The 12,258-nt window shown below is 48.0% G+C and overlaps 1 protein-coding gene across 8 annotated transcripts in view; it reads right to left on the bottom strand.

The window, feature by feature from the left end:
- The window catches only part of PTP4A3 (protein tyrosine phosphatase 4A3), a 172,197-nt gene that overhangs the window by 73,159 nt on the left and 86,780 nt on the right, over positions 1-12,258 (bottom strand). The window contains exon 1 of one of the 8 annotated variants that reach the window (XM_073330007.2): positions 8,428-8,546. The exons of the other annotated variants lie outside the window; for them this stretch is intronic. The gene's annotated coding sequence lies outside the window, so the exon portion shown is untranslated. Of the gene's footprint in view, positions 1-8,427; positions 8,547-12,258 lie in introns of those variants that run through there. 8 annotated transcript variants of the gene reach the window in all.

Genomic DNA, 12,258 nt, shown 5'->3' with positions numbered 1-12,258 from the left:
TGAATTCCCTTCGGCAGCATGCTGGCTCATCCACCGAGGGCCCTTGGGGCAGCGCTCCCGGGCCTGGCATGATGAATGCCAGGCTAATTTTCTGGAGCATGCTGCTTTGGCCCCACTTCGGGAACGAGCACCGGAGGTGATTCCTCACATGGAACCCTCATTCTTCCAACAGCCATGAATGGCACAGAGTCTGGATGGTGTTTTCCCATTTCTCCAAGCTGGGCAGTGCCTGCTGACCCCGGTGCGGGGGCTGGACCTGGTCACCATCCTGTCCCCCCACACACACACACACACACACATGCTCAGGAAGTCTCTGGAGCCAGGGAGGCAGCAATCTCTCTAATCTAACCCCAGGGCAAGAGAGACACCGCGACTCTCGTTCCGGGTCCTGGCCTTTCGCACAGCTCAGGAGGACCCATTGACAGAAGACAGCTCAGAGGACATGTACAGCATGGAGCAGATCCAGGCATGCTTCCTCACACCCGCTGCTACCCCAGCCACGCCAGCACGAAAATGGCAGTTAGGCTTTGCTGGGCTGGACCATTTGAGCTTCGGTCACCCTGCTGGGATTGTGCACACCTACACACAAGAGAGAGACAGAGACAGCCAGGCAATGGGTACAGCACTGCACTGAGACCTGGGTTCAATTCCCGGCTCTGTCACTGACCTGTTGGGTGGCCTTGGACAAGCCACATCCTGCCTCATACCTCAGTTTCCCCACCTGTAGAATGGGGATAAAGATACTGACCTCCTCTGTAAGTCGCTTTGAGATCTACTGATGAAAAGAGCTATATAAGATAGAGGTACTATTATACACAAGCCACCAAATAGCCATCAGCCTGTAACAGCTTCCAGCCACTACTACTCCAAACCAGTCAAACCTCGGTCTCTGATCTGATCTCTATGGATCCCCCAGATAAACAGGGAAGAGGGAGAGAGATACCCACAGCTATCTAAAACTTATTACTAATGAGTTCACACACTCCCACTGGTACGACCATCGTTCGATACATGCTTCTAGCAAAGCGTCAAAAGAGCCATTTAATCCAAAACTCTTGTGTAGTCTGGCTCGCGTTACTTACTGACAGTCTGGAGAACAGTCCCAGAAAAGCCTGACGCAGCTCTGTACAGAGTAGGTGAGGTTTTGTTCGATGCCGTAGATGCAAATGCAGGGTCTTTTGATAACAGAACTGCTGTACCGAACTCTCTGAATAGGAAGCTCTCCTCAACTTGGATGGGGATCTGAATTTCTGTGTTTTCTTTTATAAAATGAATAAAGAATTATGCGAGACAGGTTCTCGCCCCATCTGGGGAACCAGCTGAAGGGTCTAATTTACATCTTAAAGCTCCCATTTCTCTAAGTTGCCAAGTTGCCCTTGGTTACCAGAGGTTTTTCAGTAGCTGAAGGATCTGCTACTTTTCTGTCATCTCTAAACAAACTGAACGGAGAGCAGTTCTCTTTCACGCCAACAGCCCTGAAATGCCACCATCATCTTGGTGTGACAAGAGGTCTGGTCTACTTCCACAGAGCTTTGCAACACTAACACATGACATACCACCATGCACAGCCTCTTCTCTTCAAAAATGGGTATGTAAAACAGGACAGAGGTGAGACTGGAAAGAAATTGACACAGATTTCCTTTGATAAATGAATCTGTATTACGCTACAGCTCTTAAAAAGGGGAGCGATTATCCCCTCACGCCCCCTCCACTTTATGTACGGCACAAAATTCTCACACTTCACCTTTGGGCATGTTCTAGTACAGGAGAGAATAGGTGGGGGTTTTGTTTTTTTCTTTTCAGCCATCTCAGTGAAGATGGCTGAAGTTGAACATTACCCAGCGAAACAGAAGGTGGAGAATTGATAAAGCCTATTCAGGTTTTGGTTTATAACCAAAAAAAAAAAAAAAAAAAAAAGTCATGAAAAAGAAGAAAAGTGCACTTTATAAGCCAGATTTATTTTTAAATGGCTCTTTGGAGGGAATTTCTACATGTGCTAATTCCACAAAAATTAATTACATTGTCAAGACTTTTAAACTCTTTACCTTTTTTAGTTATTTCCTTTTAAAAGCCACAGATTTTAACTGAATTTTCACTGTGCCATTTGCTTGTTTTCCACTCCTGGTTCAGTTTATATAGCAGAACAAGACTGGTCAGTTTCACCTAGTTTCCAGTCCATTTCGCTTGTTGGTTCACAGACACTAGCATTATGTATTCCTTCTGTCCCCCTGCCCTCCCAAGAACATTTTGATCTCCAAACTCTCAAAACTTAGCTGAAGTGTGTCATAAAAACTTTTCTATTCCTATGGTGTTTTATAAAATGCTTTTCCTTTAAACAAACTTTACATTTTATCCTTAAAAAAATCTTACCAGAAATAAAACAATCAGTGGTAGAGGATCAAAGGGACGGGGGAAGGGACAGGATTCTTTCCTTGGTTGTGCCTTAGGGTTCACCTAAACTGCAACAACAACAAAAATCTCCCATGGCAATGAGTTTCAGAGCACGGGTCAACTGGCTCGGGCTCTTGCTACAGAGCTAAAAACAACAGTGTAGACGTTCTCGCTATGGATAGAGCCCAGGTTCAAACTTAGTGATGGTGGTGGATCTCAGAAGCCAGGCTCCAGTCTGAGCGGGAATGTCTACACTGCTATTTTTAGCCCTGTAGCACAAGCCCGACTCAGGTGACCTGGAATCTGATTCCCTCTGCCGCAGGATTTATTTGTCGCTTAGACGTGCCCTGAGTTGCAAAGGTGGGGGAGGACATTGTTGAAAGTTGGAGTGTGGTCAAGATTTTAAAGAACGCTTAGTGATTTTTGGTATTCAGCTGGTGACACCATGAATGGGGCCTGTTGTGCCCAAAGTATCCCAGGTCTCAAACTGGGCAGCCAAAAGACTGAGGCATCCATAATTGCTAATCCCTTTTGAAAATCCTGACCATGCATTCTTACCTATCATGCAAGGCAGCAGATCAAAGGAACGGCAAAAGGTCAGCTACAGTAGAACTTAAAGCAACAGCAGCACATGACAAACCACTGTAACTGGAACAGAAGGTGAGGGGATGTATACACACAAGTTTGTGACAGACCTGGTATGCAGAAAGAGGTCCTGTGTAAAGACCTTACAGAAGACATCACAGTCCTCCTGCCCAGCCAGGACTCCAACGCCACTGAGAAAAACTGAATCTGACAATGGGAGAGAGATTGTATCGGTTACAACCAATAACCACAGCAAGGGGCTTGCCAAAGGAAAGAAAAGTTCAGAAATTCCCAGTGGGAGTAAGGGTGTGGAAGGAAGCAGGAACTAAAGATGAAAGGCCTGGAGGAAAAAAACAACCCAACATCTGCACACAGATCTCTAAGTGATGACTGGGAGGAGACTGGCCCAGGTGCAGTGCTGCCAAGCGGCCGGAAAAAGCAGATCAGTGTCACCAATTTGGGCCTCGCTCTCTTTTAACAAAAGCCACGAGCCACCAGGCAATCGGACAGTCAGGTAGGACAAATGCATCAGTCAGTAGAGGGAAGGAAGAGGCACACGGTGTAGGTACGTCTGCCTCCAAGAAGCTGCCTGAGAAATAAGTAGAGATGGTTGGAAAATGCTGTTGTTACTTGCCATGAACATTTTTGAAAGAAATGTAAATTTGTGGGGTTTCCTAGAGAGTTTTTGGAAACTAGAGAATTTTTTGGACGGGTGGCGGGGGGGTGGATGGCAGAGAAAACTGGACATTTTTAAGACAAATGAAACTTTCTATTTAGAATACAAGAGGCCATTTTTCACTGAAACTGTTAGAAAGACATTGACCAGCTCTAGCAATAAGCATGCAAGAGAGCGACAAACCCAGCTATGTTGCTGGAGGAAGAGGAGAAGGGCTAGGGAGTGTCATTCAGGAACACATACAGAGATCTAGCATGCACATGAAGAATTCACCACAAAATGTCTCCCTTTGCAAGACGTGGCCACATCTCTGTCACCAGCCTGAGATGCAGGAAGTGATGGTGGCAGAACATACAGGATGGTAGTGGATGGACCTCCCAGGGTAAATGCAAAGCCTATTCCTGGTTGAGAGTTTCGATCAAGGTGACCAGTCCCAATAGGCAATAAGAACCGGGAGGTGTGTCCTTTGAAGAAGAGTGCTGCTGAAGGCCTGTGATCCTGCAGGGATGGTAGGGGAGTCATGCAACCAAACAGTTTTCCAAATGAGAGAAAGGATGGCCCAGTGGTTAGGGCACCAGCCTTAAGAGACCTGGGCTCAAGTCCCAGCTCGGGCACAGGTGACGTTGGGCAACTCACTGACTCTGTCTGCATGTCAGTTGCCCATCTGTAAAATGGGGCTAACGGCTCTAGCAAATCTCACCTGGTGTTGTGAGGATTGAGGGGTTTGGACACCACAGTGATTGGGATGGAGGCATATGAGTACTTAAGACAGACACCTGTTTCACAGAGTTTCCACAGTACCACACTTACCAACTGACCTGTTATTTGTTAAAAACTACAGACCCCAGACTGGTCACGTGATCCTGTTTTAGTCAGCTACCTTGACCACATTTCCCAACAGTCACAGGCATCATATCCCACCGACGGCCAGTTTTCCTCCAATGGACAGAGCAATACATTTTGCACTATAAACTCAACTCCACTTAGTGTGTAAGGAGATGCAGACACTATTGTTAGTGCAAATTGTTAACCAATGGTTTCGATCTAAACTTACGGCCCAGCTTGACTTGCAATGATGCGAAGACTTGCTTCCATGCGCGCCCCTTTCATTTAACCCTTCCTTCCTCACACATTGCACGGGGTGTAACAGGAGAATCTTGCAATTAACTCCTATGCTCTGCAGGGCAGAGGAAGCATTAAAAAACAACTATCAGATGTAAAGACGGACTTCATGCAGCGTTTAGGTCTGGTGCTAGTGCAGAGGTCTTTGAATCGAAGGGAATGAGTAGGCTATTAGGTAAGGTGTGCAAGAAGGAGCAGGGGAGGAGAACAGAAGAGCACTGTTTGAGGCACCTCAATGTAGTTGCTATGGAATGCATCTGAAGCCCAGAGAAGTTGAAAATTCTGTCAACTGCCATTTACTTCTTTACTTCTTATTGAACTACAGGGGTTTCTGCCCTTAGCGGAAAGCAGAGAGTTTACGTACACAGCCTCAGGGCTTGTCTACACTTGGAAATCTACTGAAGTAGCTACTCCTGTGTGGACACTCTTATCCCAGAATTAGAACACATCCACCTGGAAACACCCAAATATCTGTATTGGGAGAGATTATTCTGGTAAGTTACCAAAGTTACACAAGCCCTTCGTCTATGGCAGGGGTTCTCAAACTAGGGGTCGGGACCCCTCAGGGGGTTGAGAGATTATTACATGGGGGGGGTCGCAAGCTGTCAGCCTCCACCCTAAACCCCGCTTTGCCTCCAGCATTTATAATGGTGTCAAATATATTTAAAAGTGTTTTTAATTTATAAAGGGGGTCGCACTCAGAGGCTTGCTATGTGAAAGGGGTCATCAGTACAAAAGTTTGAGAATCGCTGATCTATGGCATCATCTAGCCAGTCTGCCTCCGCACACTCTAGCTATTGCAACAAAGCGATGATGAAAGCTACACAGTCCGGAAGTCCTGACATTACTGTTGTGTGAATCAAGAATGAACACACAGAACAAGCCACCCTTGACTGTGCTGACGCAGATGACCACTCCAAGAGCTGCTCTCTAGCAACAGTTTGTCTAACCAAGCAAGGACAGCTAATAAAAATGGCCTTGACAGTACATGGAATTCTAACACATGGCTTGCCACAGCCCAGAGACACGGGAAAATGAAAAAATCCAGACTTGTCTATCTGCTCTGAAGAACACACATCATTAACACACATTTTATTACCTGTTATGTACCTAACAGGCCCCCAGGGAGAACAATGACCCATTATGCTAGATGCTGTACAAACACTGAGAGTCAGTCCCCGTCCCAAAGAGCATATCATCTACATAGACAAGACAGGTAGAAGGCAGTAGGGGAGAGAGGAAGTAACTTGCTTAATGTCACCCAGCAGGTCAATGGCAGAGCTGGGAACAGATCCCTGGTCTCCTGACTCTCTGTCCAGTGCCTACCCACTAGACCATATTTCCTTCCTTAAGAACTGGGTGGCCAACAGATTAAATCCTTTATTTTCTTGGAGTTCAGCAAGGAGCCTGTGAATCTAGATTAGAATGTGTCTACAAACTTGCACTGAGAGTTCCACGGTTGCGAGGCACATGCCGGCTTCATAGCACTCGTCTGATTGTTAAACCGTGCGCACGGCATGTTGAGCGACACTGTTCCAAAGGATGGTCTGTTGGCATTAAGGAACACAGGAGAGTTTTATGCCCCCGACTCCAGAGCAGGACCCATTCGCCTTTCCTCCTTGCTACTCACCCCTGGTCCTCCTATGCCACCCCAGAACCCCTGGCACCACTTCCCATCACTGGGTCGGACATCCTGTGTGAATCAGCACATTACTTCTAGGATGCTAGTGGCCCCAGTGCAGAAGCGGAGGTGGAGAAAGTCAGCAGGCATGGAACACGGCACGCAGGGCGCATTAAAGTGGCTCAGCTACAAAGCCAACTAAGAGCAAAGCACCAGAGAGCTGTGCTTCCCAACAGGCCTTGTCCGTGCATTTCGAAAACTCCACACCACTGAATTCAAATATTCGCCATTACACAGAACTGCCAAGGGGAAGGAGTTTCTTGGTAGGAAGGAGCAGGAGAAATGTCAACCTGCAAAAGGTGATTAAAAACCGAGCGAGACCAAGGCCCTGATTCAGCAAGGTACCTAAACACGTACCTAGCTTCAGGGTGAATGCTGGGATGCTGGTTAGGCTCACATTTAAATACTCTGCTGAGCTTTCGTAGATTCTAAGGTCAGACAGGACCACTGCGATTGCCTTGACTGACCTCCTGCATAACCCAGGCCAGAGAATTTCACGTATAGATCGCACCAAGCCCATCACGTCCGTCTGAAACTGGGGAACGTGGGCTCCCTCTAAGGGTATGTCTGCACAGCCAGCTTCCATGTCTGGGTTGACAGACACAGTGCTAGGCCTCTCTCTAGGCTTCAGAGCCCAGGCCACAACGTCTGCAGGGCCTTATTTAGCACTGTGGCGCGTGCCCCGTGAGCCCAAGTCTGTGGATCCAGGCTTGGAGGCTCATGGCAGCAGGCTGCACTTGTATATCCTCACGGGGTTGTCTATGTGCTCATTTTTGCATTTATCCATTGCTTTTCATCAGAGGATCTTACGAACATTAACCCTCACAATATCCCCAGCAGGGAAGGCGATCATTCATACTCCTCTGAGAGAGATCAACAGAGTTTGCCGAGAGCCAGCAAGAGAGCGTCCCAGTTCCCAGAACACAAAGAACGAAAGCCTCACAGTGAACAATTAGCTCCAGACCCCCAGTCCTTCTGCAATATCATCTACTAAACCTCAGCAACGCCTCTGCCCAAAGCCACTCTGAGCAGCCTCAGCTGCTAAGCCCACGGCTGGCCATGTGTAATGCCAGACTTCTGGATGTCTAGCAGTAATCCAATCACAGTCACTGCTTGCCTGTCCACATCCTTTATCGTATCCAGGCTGGATTCCTGGGAACAGCTCAAAAACTAACAAATGCTCAACCTACAAGGCAACTGGGTCAGATTATCCATCTCCTCTAGGGGGAGAGGTAACTCTGCATCTCTTGGCATGAAAGCAGAGCTCTTGTCTGCACACAGCTTCCTTATTAACAAAGGAGGCTGAGAATATTCCCCTCCACAGATGTTGAGAGCATGACTCTTTAAACAAAAAAACCAGAAACCCAGCATCAGGCATGAAATCCATACAAAACAACCAACACAAGAAGCTCTCATGACCCTGACTAATTTAGTTTTATGAAGACTGTACTCCCAGTACCAACCATCTGAGTTTGCACCAAACGCTATCTGAGAGGCTTAATAAAGGAAACCTTCACATAGACACAAAAAAGCATAGCATTTCTGGATCGATATTTAAAATACACTTGTCAGGAAGACAGATCAGTCAACTGTCAGGCGAGAATGCAACAGAAACGCTCTACTTCTCCTAGAAAAGTTGGTATGACAAGGTCAAACTACTTGACTTCTGAAGACATAGTCAGGAAAAAAGGTTACCCCAAGGACAGCCAGCATGTATGGCTAGCAGTCCCCTTTCCCTGCATTGCTGTACATCTGGATACTTGAGAGAATTTGCTAAAGATTTATTTACTTTTCACAACCACGGCATGCATCACATCAGCCTCTCCCACGTGGCACTAAACGACTCCAGCTTGAAAGAATTAGCCCCGTACGGCAGCGCAAGGAGCCACAAAGCTTTCAATATTTCAGCCTTTGAATGCGAAGAGAGACATGACAGTGAGTACAAGCTAACAATCAGCTGCAGATAACTCACTTGCACTGGAGGCTGTGACTCCTCCTCTGTGCGCACAAGGTGGGGGAGGCCAGAATGAATTATCCCCTGGCCTCGCTCAGAGTGAGAGCCGGGGTTGACTTTCTGCGATATCCCCCACCAGCAGCTTGGAGCACTCAAAGGCTGTGCCAATATCCGAGGTTTCCCTGACTTGGATTCCAAGCACGGCTGATAAATGTTACGGAACAGGGGGGTGGGGGGGAACCCACAGAGAAAAAGGCAACTCTGAGAAAGCTAATGCACACGCTGAGCTAGAAACACCAGCCGTGCTCGCTGGCAGTGGTTAGTTACCCCTTCAGCCTGTAGCCCAAGCTGCTTCCAGACCCACCGTCGGCCTCCAGACAACCACGGCAGCCCCTTGCCCCTGTTTCAATGAACGAGAAAGAAAGCAAACCCAGGGCTCGGGGAAGAAGAGGATGAATCAGCTTGCTCCCTGCTGCTGAGCGCTGCGATGTCTGGGTTCAATTAGTGATCTCAAATGCCAGTTCGGAGCAGGAGGGGCGGTGGGGGAGGGAAGAGAGGCCAACTCCACAGGGAATCGTAATATAATCATTTAAGCTGGCTGCCTTGCAAATCGCAGAGCTCCAGTTCTGCCCTGGCATGGCGCCAAAGCCTGAGGCGCTGCGAAAAGAGGCTTGACTGGAAAGCTCGCTAGTGTGGCTTGGATTTCATCGTAGGTACCAGCCCTGCAGGAAGCTGATCCAGATCAAACAAGTGGATTACACATCAGGCTTTCAGCAGGAGAAGAAGAAGAGGGAGAATCTGAGATGGTTTCCCATTCCCCTCAGCCCACCCCAACTATTCCCCTCTGGAACGTTGCAGGGGGCACCCAAGATCACTCCATTTTCTCTCCCCTTTGTCAGGAAGCGAGCCATTCCCCCAGTCTGCGGTGTCAAACCCAAAGGGAAGGCTGGTTTGGTAGCTGAGTTGCGGGGCTGGCCCTCAGAGATCTGGGCTCAGGTCCCTGCCCCGCCACAGGCTCCCTGCACCATCTTGGCTGCATCACTGAAGCACACAAAGGTTAAGCTTTTGTGTTTCTAAACTGGGGGGTCACAATACTTGCCCATCTCACAGGACTGCAGGGAAGGCTCATCCCTTCATTCAATTCTGTAATGTGCTCCAAGATCATCTGAAGGAAGGTACTATATGAAGCACAAAGGATTATCAGGACCTGGAAAACTTTCCCACTGGCTACAAGGCAGAATGAAAAATACTTTGGGGGCTGGAGCCATGATCCTTCCTGTAAGACTATAGCCTGCCACAATCTACGGACTGATGGGAACCTAATGGTCGAGATGGGTGCTCTCTTGTTCCAGGTGGACCTAGAAGGGGAACAAGCTATGAGGAGCAGACATTCCACAGGGCCTGTTTCCTGGCCCTGGGAGAAGCTGGTGACTCCAATCAAAGCTGGAGACATCAGCACTTCCTGTTGGCCCTAAAACTGGAGCTCATATGACCTATTTCCCATCTTCCCCCAGTCAATTCAATGCTTCAGTGTCTTTCTGGGTTGCTGCCATATCTGGAATGCTGGGATCATTACCAGCCAGGTTAACGCCAGACACTGACACTGGAGGGGAGTTCAGAGAGGTGCAACAACAACAACGAGATTGGAGGGAATGTTTCTATTTTAAGAGCTTCCTCCTGCTTAGCAACCTGAATCTGGTACCCACCGTCTCTAGCACTGGGTGCCAGGTGCTACCAATGGCTGATGCACGAACAAAGAAACCACAATGACAGCAACATGTGGAGGTGGCAGAAGTGGAGGGATGTTTGCTGGACAGTAAAACACAAACAGGTAGCGAAATAAACTATTTCATAGTAGGCGTGAATAAGTAACTGGTTTGCACAGTCCCTGACCTCCAAGGGCAGATTGTTCCATAGGGAGTTCTGTAGCAAAACCAATCCAGGGCAGAAAAGTTTCAGCACACGCTGGAGTTTTCAGGCCACCGCTGTTCTTTCTCCTCACCCCACACCCATTCCCCGCTCCCCGATGATATAAACCGTGGAAGGGACGTTAAACCTTGTGCTTCAGGGTTAAAGCTAATCTGAGTATTAGAGACCTGGAGGAGACCTAATGTGGGGGGCAGATTATCCTATACCTTCTTGCACCTTCCTCTGAAGCACCTGATGCTGGCCACTATCAGAGACAGGACACGAGGCTAGGTGGACCTCAGGTCTGAACCAGTCTGGCAGTCCCTAGGTTCCCTCCCTATTATTCTCTTCGTACTGCCAACCTCTCCACTCCAGAAGATAGCGCCGTACTTTCTGTGTCCCCCCATAATCAGCTAGTCTCCCCCACCTCAGAGTTTTCGTACTTCCAAAGGGCATCCATGAAAGAAAACAAACTTAGCCCTGGTCTCCCCCGCCCCACCCCACACCAATAAAACCCAAATAAGGAGGCTAATTACCTGGTGAGAGCAAGAATATGCTTTGTGATTCCTTTCCTTTCCTTAACCTTTCGTTAAGCTTGTCGCCCAATTAATCCGTGCACCATGTTGCCTAGCTATTATTGTCTCTGCTTCTCTATGGCAAGATGGTCTTCTTTGTTACTTCCTTGTACAGCACTTACCACAATGGGTCCTCAATCCTTGATTTGGGCTCCTAGATGCTACCATAATAACTACCACCCACTTCTTGTTTTCTCTCCATTCACAGATTTGAAGGGCAAAAGGGACCACTGTGATCATCCACGCTGACCTTCTGCATAATTCAGGCAGAGGACTTCACCCAGTGGTTCCTGCATCCAGCCTAGCAGCCTGTGGCTGAATTCGAGCATCTTGTTTAGAAAGCTGGTCAGAGATGGAAAGTCACCACAATCCCTGGTACTAGCTCTTATTCCCATTGTTCCTGCTACCATGGTTAATTACCCTCCCTGTTAACTGGCATCTTATTTCCATTCTGAATTTTGCAGACTTCAGCTTTCAGCTACTGGCTTCTGTTATAGCTTTGTCAGCTGGAGCCTGTTAGTATCCTAACTTCTCACTATGCCGGTAATTAGACTCCACAGGAAACCCCGTACAAAGACAGGTCCCTGCCCTGCGGGAATTACAGTTCCATAGCACCCACATGGCCCGAATCAACCAACATGTCTCAACCCTGACCAGTGGGTACAAGCAGCTGTGTTTGGGCTCATTCAAATTCCTTGGCCTTTCTGCCAAGACGACCAACCGATCTAGCCAGTCGCAGTAGTAATTGTGGACATTTGTTCCCTAGGAACTGGACTGAGACCATGATACCATTTTATCTACTGTATGTGTCCATCAGAGGGACAATGTCAGCCGTTGCTGGAATCTGAACCTCAGCCTCAAGATAAAAGGGAAGTGTAACTATTCATGCCCTGCCGACCTTTTAATAAGGGGTTCCCACAAAAATATCCCAATTAGACTGCGGACAGGCACGTGCCCTCCCAGGATGAGGATGCTACAGAGGCAGGAATCACACCACACACCCCCAAAAAAACCCCCAAAACAAAAATTCCCCTCATACCAGTTCCAGGGGCACGATAAATAAAAACTGCTCTTCAAAAGTATTTTTATGAGCCCCAGGGACGTGTCATCTCTGACAGCGCTTAACAGAAGCAAAGAAGAACGGTGAGTTCCAGCGATAGGGGAACCATTCCAGTTTAGTGGCAGAATTTTGACAAGGAGCTCACATGATACCCTACCCCTTCCGGCGCCATATCCCTGTCTACAACCTACCATAACTCCCCTCAGTCATCAAGTCCCTCGCTCCCATCTGGTATTCTTGTTAATCTTTCCACACCTTGTAGGCAAGGGTCTCCCCAGTGCCCCCAGGACAGATCAGTTTCTCACA

This window comes from Lepidochelys kempii, chromosome 2 (genome assembly GCF_965140285.1).
Source record: "Lepidochelys kempii isolate rLepKem1 chromosome 2, rLepKem1.hap1, whole genome shotgun sequence".
Classification (NCBI taxonomy): Eukaryota; Metazoa; Chordata; order Testudines; family Cheloniidae; genus Lepidochelys; species Lepidochelys kempii.
This window is presented reverse-complemented; position numbering and strand designations above follow the sequence as displayed.